An 8,018-nucleotide genomic window follows, 5' to 3' on the forward strand; every position below is an offset into this window, starting at 1 on the left:
TGTATGAGTTGCAAATATTTTCTCCCATTCTGTGGGTTGCCAATTCACTCTGTTGATAGTGTCCTTTGATGTATAAAAGTTTTTAATTTTGAGGTAGCCCAATTTATCTATTTTTTGTTGTTGTTGTCTATGCTTTTGGTGCCATAACCAAGAAATAATTAACAAATCCAATGTCATAAAGCTTTTCCCCTATGTTGTCTTCTAAGAGTTTTATAGTTTTAGCTCTTCCGTTTAGGTCTTTGATCCATTGTGAGTAAACTTTTGTGTATAGTGTAAGGTAACAGTCCATATTGTACATTGATATCCAATTTAACCAACACCATTTGTTGAAGAGGCTGTCCTTTCCCCATTGAATATCTTGGCACCTTTGTTGCAAATCGTTTGAGCATGTACATGTTTATTTCTGGGTTCATTCTCTATTCTGTTCCATTGTTCTATTGTCTGTCTTTGTGCCAGTTGCACACTATTTTGATTAGTGTAGCTTTGTAATAAGCTTTGAAATCAGGAAGTGTAAGACCTCAAACTTTGTTCTTCAATATTACTTTTTTTATTCAGTTATCCTTGAGATTCCATATGAATTTTTAAGATGGATTTCTCTGTTTCTACAAAAAACATCACCGGGATTTTGATAGAGACTATGTTGAATCTGTAGATCACTTTGGGTAGTATTGGCATTGGTGTTGTCATCCAGTCCATGAACTCATTGTTCCTTTTTAAAACTACCTTGACTTTTGTACCTTTTCTCTTCTAGGTGAATTTGAGAATAGGCCGACCACATTTCACTTTTTAAACAACCTGTTGGGATTTTGATCAGCTTACATTACATTTACCTATAAATCTGGGAAAGAATTACTGTCTTTTTAAAATTGAGTTTTTCCAATATTGAGTTGGCCAAAAAGTTTGGTTTTTTCCATAAGATGGCTCTAGTAGCACTTAGTTTTGTTAGATTGTATTGTGACAGCTGTCATATCAGGGTGCATTTTTAAAAAAACATCAAAATTGGTGAATTTTTGTGTAGCTATTTTAATATCGAAGATGGAAGAAAAAAGCAACATTTTTGGCCTATTATGCTTTATTATTCCAAGAAAGGTTAAAACACAGCTGAAATGCAAAAAAAGATTTGTGCAGTGTATGAAGAAGGTGCTGTGACTGATAAGACGTGGCAAAGTAGTTTGCAAAGTTTCGTGCTGGATATTTCTCGCTGGACAATGCACCACAGTCGGGTAGACCAGTTGATAGCCATAAAATCGAGACATTAATTGAGAACAATCAATGTTATACCACGTGGGAGAGAGCCAACATACTCAAAATACCCAAATCAAGTGCTGAAGATCATTTGCACCAGCTTGGCTATGTTAATTGCTTTGATTGTTTGGGTTCCACACAAGTTAAGTGAAAAAAACCTTCTTGACCGTATTTCCACATGCGATTCTCTACTTAAACATAATGAAAACGTTCCATTTTCAAAACAAATTGTGATGGGCTATAAAAAGTGGATACTGTACAATAATGCGGAACAGAAGAGATCGTAGGGCAAGCGAAATGAACACCACCAACCACACCAAAGGCCGGTCTTCGTCCAAAGAAGGTGATGTTGTGTATATGCTGGGATTGGAAAGGAGTCTTCTATTATGAGCTCCTTCCGGAAAACCAAACGATTAATTCCAACAAGTACTGCTCCCAATGAGACCAACTGAAAGCAACACTTGGCAAAAATCGTCCGGAATTAGTCAACAGAAAACGCATAGTCTTCCATCAGGATAACGCAAGACCTCATGTTTGTTTGATGACCAGGCAAAAACTGTTAGAGCTTGGTTGGGAAGTTCTGATTCATCCTCCCTATTCACCAGACATTGCACCTTGGGATTTCCATTTATTTCGGTCTTTACAAATTCTCTTAATGGAAATAATTTCAATTCCCTGGAAGACTGTAAAAGGCACCTGGAACAGTTCTTTGCTCAAAAAGATAAAAAGTTTTGGGAAGGGCTTCCCTGGTGGCGCAGTAGTTGAGAGTCCACCTGCCGATGCAGGGGACACGGGTTCGTGTCTCGGTCTGGGAGGATCCCATGTGCCGCGGAGCGGCTGGGCCCGAGCCATGGCCGCTGAGCCTGCACGTCCGGAGCCTGTGCTCTGCAATGGGAGAGGCCACAACAGTGAGAGGCCCACGTACTGCCAAAAAAAAAAAAAAAAAAAGTTTTGGGAAGATGGAATTATGAAGTTGCCTGAAAGATGGCAGAAGGTAGTGGAACAAAACGGTGAATATGCTGTTCAATAAAGTTCTTGATAAAAGTGAAAAATATGTCTTTTATTTTTACTTAAAAAACCAAAGGAACTTTTTGGCCAACCCAAATAGAAACATGGTTTCTCTTTCCATTTACTTAGGTCGTTTGTATTCTTTAGTAAGTTTTGTTTTTGTCACATTGGTCTTAGAAAATTCTTGTTAGATTGTTTTCCTAAGTGGTTTATAATTGTTGCTATTGTGAATAAGATTTTTTAAATTTTTATTTTATATTGGAATATCGTTGATTTATAATGTGTTAGTGTCAGATGTACAGCAAAGTGATTTAGTTATACATATACATATATCTATTCTTTTTCAGATTCTTTTCTCATATAGGTGATTACAGAGTATTGAGTAGAGTTCCCTGTGGTATACAGTAGGTCCTTGTTGATTATTTATTTTATATACAGTAGTGTATATATGTTAATCCCAACCTCCTAATTTATCCCACCCCCCCACCTTTCCCCTTTGGTAACCATAAATTTGCTTTCTAAGTCTGTGAGTCTGTTTCTGTTTTGTAAATACATTCATTTGTATCATTTTTTTAGATTCCACATATACATGATATCATGCAGTATTTGTCTTTCTCTGACTTCACTTAGTGTGATAATCTCTAGGTCTTTCCATGTTGCTGCAAATGGCATTATTTCATTCTTTTTTTAGCTGAGTAATATTCCATTGTATATATGTACCACATCTTCTTTATCCATTCCTCTGTTGATGGACATTTAGGTTGCTTCCATGTCTTGGCTATTGTAAATAGTGCTGCTATGAACATTGGGGTGCATGTATCTTTTCGAAGTATGGTTTTCTCTGGATATATATCCAGGAGTGGGATTGCTGGATCATATAGTAGCTCTATTTTTAGCTTTTTAAGTAACCTCCGCACTGTTCTCCATAATGACTGCACCAAATTACATTCCCATCAACAGTGTAGGGGGGGTTCCCTTGTGAATAGGATTTTTAATGCCCTCCAAATTACTCTTTGTCCTCTACCTGGGGTTAGCCAAACTTGAGGTTAAGGGCACAGTTGTCTAAGACTAATTCTGCCCAAGACTCCTCACACCAAATGAAAAACCACCCTTAAGCTTAATAATTTGTTAGGAAGACTCATAGAGCTTCAGGAAAGTGTCACAGTTACAGTTTTATTATAGCGAAAGGATACAAATCAGAACCAGCCAAAGGAAGAGACACATAGGGCAGAATCTAGGACTGGGAGGGTTCCAAATACAAAGCTTCCACATCTTAGGGATGTGTTACCCTCCTGGTATCGAGGTGTAGCTAGGTGTGTATGGAGTATTGCCAACCCAGGAAGCTCACCTGGGTTGCTCAGTGTTCAGTTTTCGTTTGGGGTTTCATTATGTAGCCATGTTTGATTGAATCACTGCTCACATGGCTGAATCCAATCTTCAGTCTTCGCTCATCCCCAGAGGTTGGGCTGCTATCATTTGGCTCAATGTCACAGACCTCTAATATTACAGTGGCTCTTTCTGGCATAGCCAACCCCCACCCTGAGTCATCTCATTAGCATCAACTATCCAGGGACCACCAACAACCACCTCATTAGCATAAACCTTCGGGGGTAGTCCCAGGAGCCCACCATGAATAACAAATTCCAAGGGTTTAGAGGTCACCTTCCAGGAACCAGGGACATAGACTAGCCAAATTCTTTATTATACATCCTTTTCCTCATCTCTTTTTTTTTTTCCTAATTTAAACTGGCCAAGTTTGTCTATTTCATTTACTTTTTCAAATAAACCAAATTTTGCCTTTATTAATTAACTCTAATGGTGTTTTGTTCATTTGCTTTCCCTTCTTTAACCTGTTTATCTTTTTAGTTCCTTCTGCTTTCTTTGGGTTTATTGCTCTTTTACTAGTTTCTTTTTGCTTTTCACTGAGGTATAACATATACAGAGTAAAGGTCACAAATCTTAAGTATTCCACTCAGCTACTCAGATCAAGCTATAATACTACTGTCAGTCACCACCTCAGAAGGCTCCCTCACATCCCGTCCTAGTTAATGCCCTCCTCAAAGGTAATCACTATTCCGTCTTTTATCATCAATTACTTTTCCTATCTTGAACTTTTATAAAAGGGATCATGCAGCATGTACTCTTTTGTTTCTAGTTTCTTTTGCTCAACATTACATCTGTGAGGTTCATCCTTATTTTGCATATAGTAATTACTCTTTTTCATCACTTTGTAGTATTCTACTGTGTTAATGTTCCACAACTTATCTGTACTCTGACTGATGGACATTAGGGTTGTTTTCTGTTTAGAACTATTATGATTAAATGTGCTTTAACATTATTGTATATGTCTTTTGATGGACATAAATACTCATTTCTCTTGAATACATACCTGGGAATTAAATTGAGGGTCATATATTTAGCTTAAGTGTAGACACTACCAAATCATTTTTGAAAGAGATTGTACCAATCTACAGACCTATCAGTAATGTGTAAGATTAGTCCACATCCTTGCCAACATTTGGTATTATCTTTTAATTTTTGTCATTCTGGTGGGTATGTATTGATATCTCTTCATGGTATTAATTTGCATTTCCTTGGTGACTAATGAAGTTGAACACCATTTAATGTGCTTATTGACACGTGAATATCCTCTCGTGAAATTCCTGTTTGAGTCTTTTGCCCACGTTTTAATTGGGCTTTTTGTTATTGATTTACAGAAGTTCTTTATATATTCTGGACATAAGTCTTTTGTCAGATATATATATGGATATATGTATCAGAAGTTTCTTCTGCCAGTATGTGGCTTTCCTTTTTACTTTATGATGTCTTCTTTTTCTCTGTTTTAATAAAATCCAGTATATCCATCTTTTCTTTGGGGGTTAGTATTTTTGAGTGTCCTTTTTAAGCAATATTTGCCTATCTCAGGGTCATGAAAGTATTCTCCTATGTTATCTTCTAGAAGCTATATTGCTTTACCTTTCACATTTAGGCTTATGATCCACATAGAATTGAGTTTGTGTGTAATGAGGTGGGGTCAAAAGTCATTTTTTCCATATGAGTATCCAAGTATTGACTTGACACCCTTTCCTTTTTATTGAAATGGTCATCCTTACCCTACTTCTTCTTTGTCACAGATCAAGTAATTTTATATGCCTGGGCCCATTTCTTGAGTCTCAATTTTGTTCCATTGATTTATTTGCCTGTCTTTGTGCCAGCACCACACTCTTTTAATTACTGTAGCTTATAGTAATTCTTAATATCTGGTAGTATAAAGTCTTCCAACTTTTCTTTTTCCTTAAAGTTGTCTTGCTTTTTGGAGAACTGATATCTTAGCAATACTGAGACTTTCAATCATGAATATTTATTTAGGTCTTTTAAAACTTCTGTAGCTTATGTTGATCTTAAACATTTATTTAAATGCATATAGTTTGGTGCAGCCACTATGGAAGACAATGTGGAGGTTCCTCAAAAAATTAAAAATAAAACTACCATGTGATCCAGCAATTCCACTTCTGGGCATATACCTAAAGGAAACAAAAACCCTATGTTTAAGAGATATCTGCATTCCCATGTTTATAGCAGCATTATTTACAATAGCTAAGATATAGAAACAACCTGAGTGTTCACTGATGGATAAAGGGATAAAGAAAATGTGGTATATATGCATAGAATGGAATATTTTTTCTAGTTTTACTGAGATATAATTGACATACAGCACTGTATAAGTTTAAGTATACAGCACAATGATTTGACTTTTTTTTTTTTAACATCTTTATTGGAGTATAATTGCTTTACAATGGTGTGTTAGTTTCTGCTTTATAACAAAGTGAATCAGTTACACATATGTCCCCATATCTCTTCCCTCTTGCATCTCCCTCCCTCCCACCCTCCCTATCCCACCCCCTAGGTGGTCACAAACCACCGAGCTGATCTCCCTGTGCTATGCGGCTGCTTCCCACTAGCTAGCTATTTTACGTTTGGCAGTGTATATATGTCCATGCCACTCTCTCACTTTGTCCCAGCTTACCCTTCCCCCTGCCCGTATCCTCAAGTCCATTCTCTAGTAGGTCTGCATCTTTATTCCCGTCTTGCCCCTAGGTTCTTCATGACCATTTTTTTTTTTAGATTCCATATATATGTGTTAGCATACAGTATTTGTTTTTCTCTTTCTGCCTTACTTCACTCTGTATGACAGACTCTAGGTCCACCCACCTCACTACAAATAACTCAATTTCGTTTCTTTCTATGGCCAATATTCCATTGTATATATGTGCCACATCTTCTTTATCCATTCATCTGTCGATGGACCCTTAGGTTGCTTCCATGTCTTGGCTATTGTAAATAGAGCTGCAATGAACATTTTGGTACATGGCTCTTTTTGAATTATGGTTTTCTCAGACTTTTTGACTTAGATATATTGTGAAATGATTACCACAAAAAGTTTAGTTAACACCCATAGATACAAAAAGAAAAAGGTTTTTTTCCTTGTGATGAGAACTCTTGGGATCTACTCTCTAATATACAATGGAATAAATATTATTCACCCATAAAAAATAAGGAAATCTTGCCATTTGCAACAACATCGATGGACCTTGAGAGCATTATGCTAAGTGAAATAAGTCATACAGAGAAAGACAAATACCGTATGATCTCACTTACATGTGGAATCCAGAAAAAAAAAACAAAAAAACAAATTCATAGATACAGAGAACAGATTGGTGGTTGCCAGAGGCTGGGGTAGGGAGGTGAGTGAAATGGGTAAAAGTGGTCAAAAAAGTACAAACTTCCAGTCATAAAATAAATTAAGACCTGCAATGTAATGTACAGCATGGAGACGATAGTTAATGATACTGTACTGCATATTTGAAAATTGCTGAGAGTAAATATTAAAAGTTCTCATCACAAGAAAAAAATTATAAATATATATGGTGATGAATGTCACCTAGACTTATTGTGGTAATCATTTTGCAATATATACATGTATCATGTCATATACCTGTGTGTGCGTGTGCGTGTCCAGTGCTGTGCTAGGTGGTGCAAATACAGAGATGAACAAAATAAGGCTCCTGCCCTCCAGATGACAATCTATCTGATAATGATGGCACTGCTGCTTATTAGCCAACGTTTACTGAGTATCTCCTGTGTGCCAGATACTGTGCTAAGCTCTTTATCTGTATTATTTAATCCTCAAAAAGTATCCTCATTTTATAGATCAGGAAACTAAGGTTCAAAGAGGGTGAAGGGCCTGACAGCACACTTTTGAGACAAAAGAGGCTCTTCTTCCCTTACAGAAATGATCTTGTTCTGACTTCACCAGACCTTCTCTTTCCACTGAAAAACCAACCCTGAGAATTCAATGCTGAGAATTCAGAAAATTGGATAAATGTCAAAATGTGTTTCTGTAGGTAGATTTTTATTATTGAGCACCAATTATGTTGAGTAATCATAAAAATTCCTATATTATCTTAAGGCCACCTATGTACTATGTGGTATATCAACAAAATTTAATACATGCAGAAACTGCTGCTCAGAGAGATGAAGTGACTGGCCCAAGCTCACATGGCCAGGAGGAAGCAGGGCTAGGATTCAAAGCCATGTTCATCGTCACATTACCTCAGCAATGGGTCCAACTGGCAGAAAACAAATCCCACGTCTCCACAAATGAAGATCAAACAATCCGTTCTGTCTGTAATAAGTGGGGGTAGGGAGGGTGGGGCTCACACCCAGAACTAGACTCTGTAACAGCCATGAACAAAATATTAACG

The sequence above is a fragment of the Aethalodelphis obliquidens genome, unplaced genomic scaffold, assembly GCF_003676395.1.
Source record: "Aethalodelphis obliquidens isolate GAN/ISIS:26980383/991018 unplaced genomic scaffold, ASM367639v1 scaffold24, whole genome shotgun sequence".
Lineage (NCBI taxonomy): Eukaryota > Metazoa > Chordata > Mammalia > Artiodactyla > Delphinidae > Aethalodelphis > Aethalodelphis obliquidens.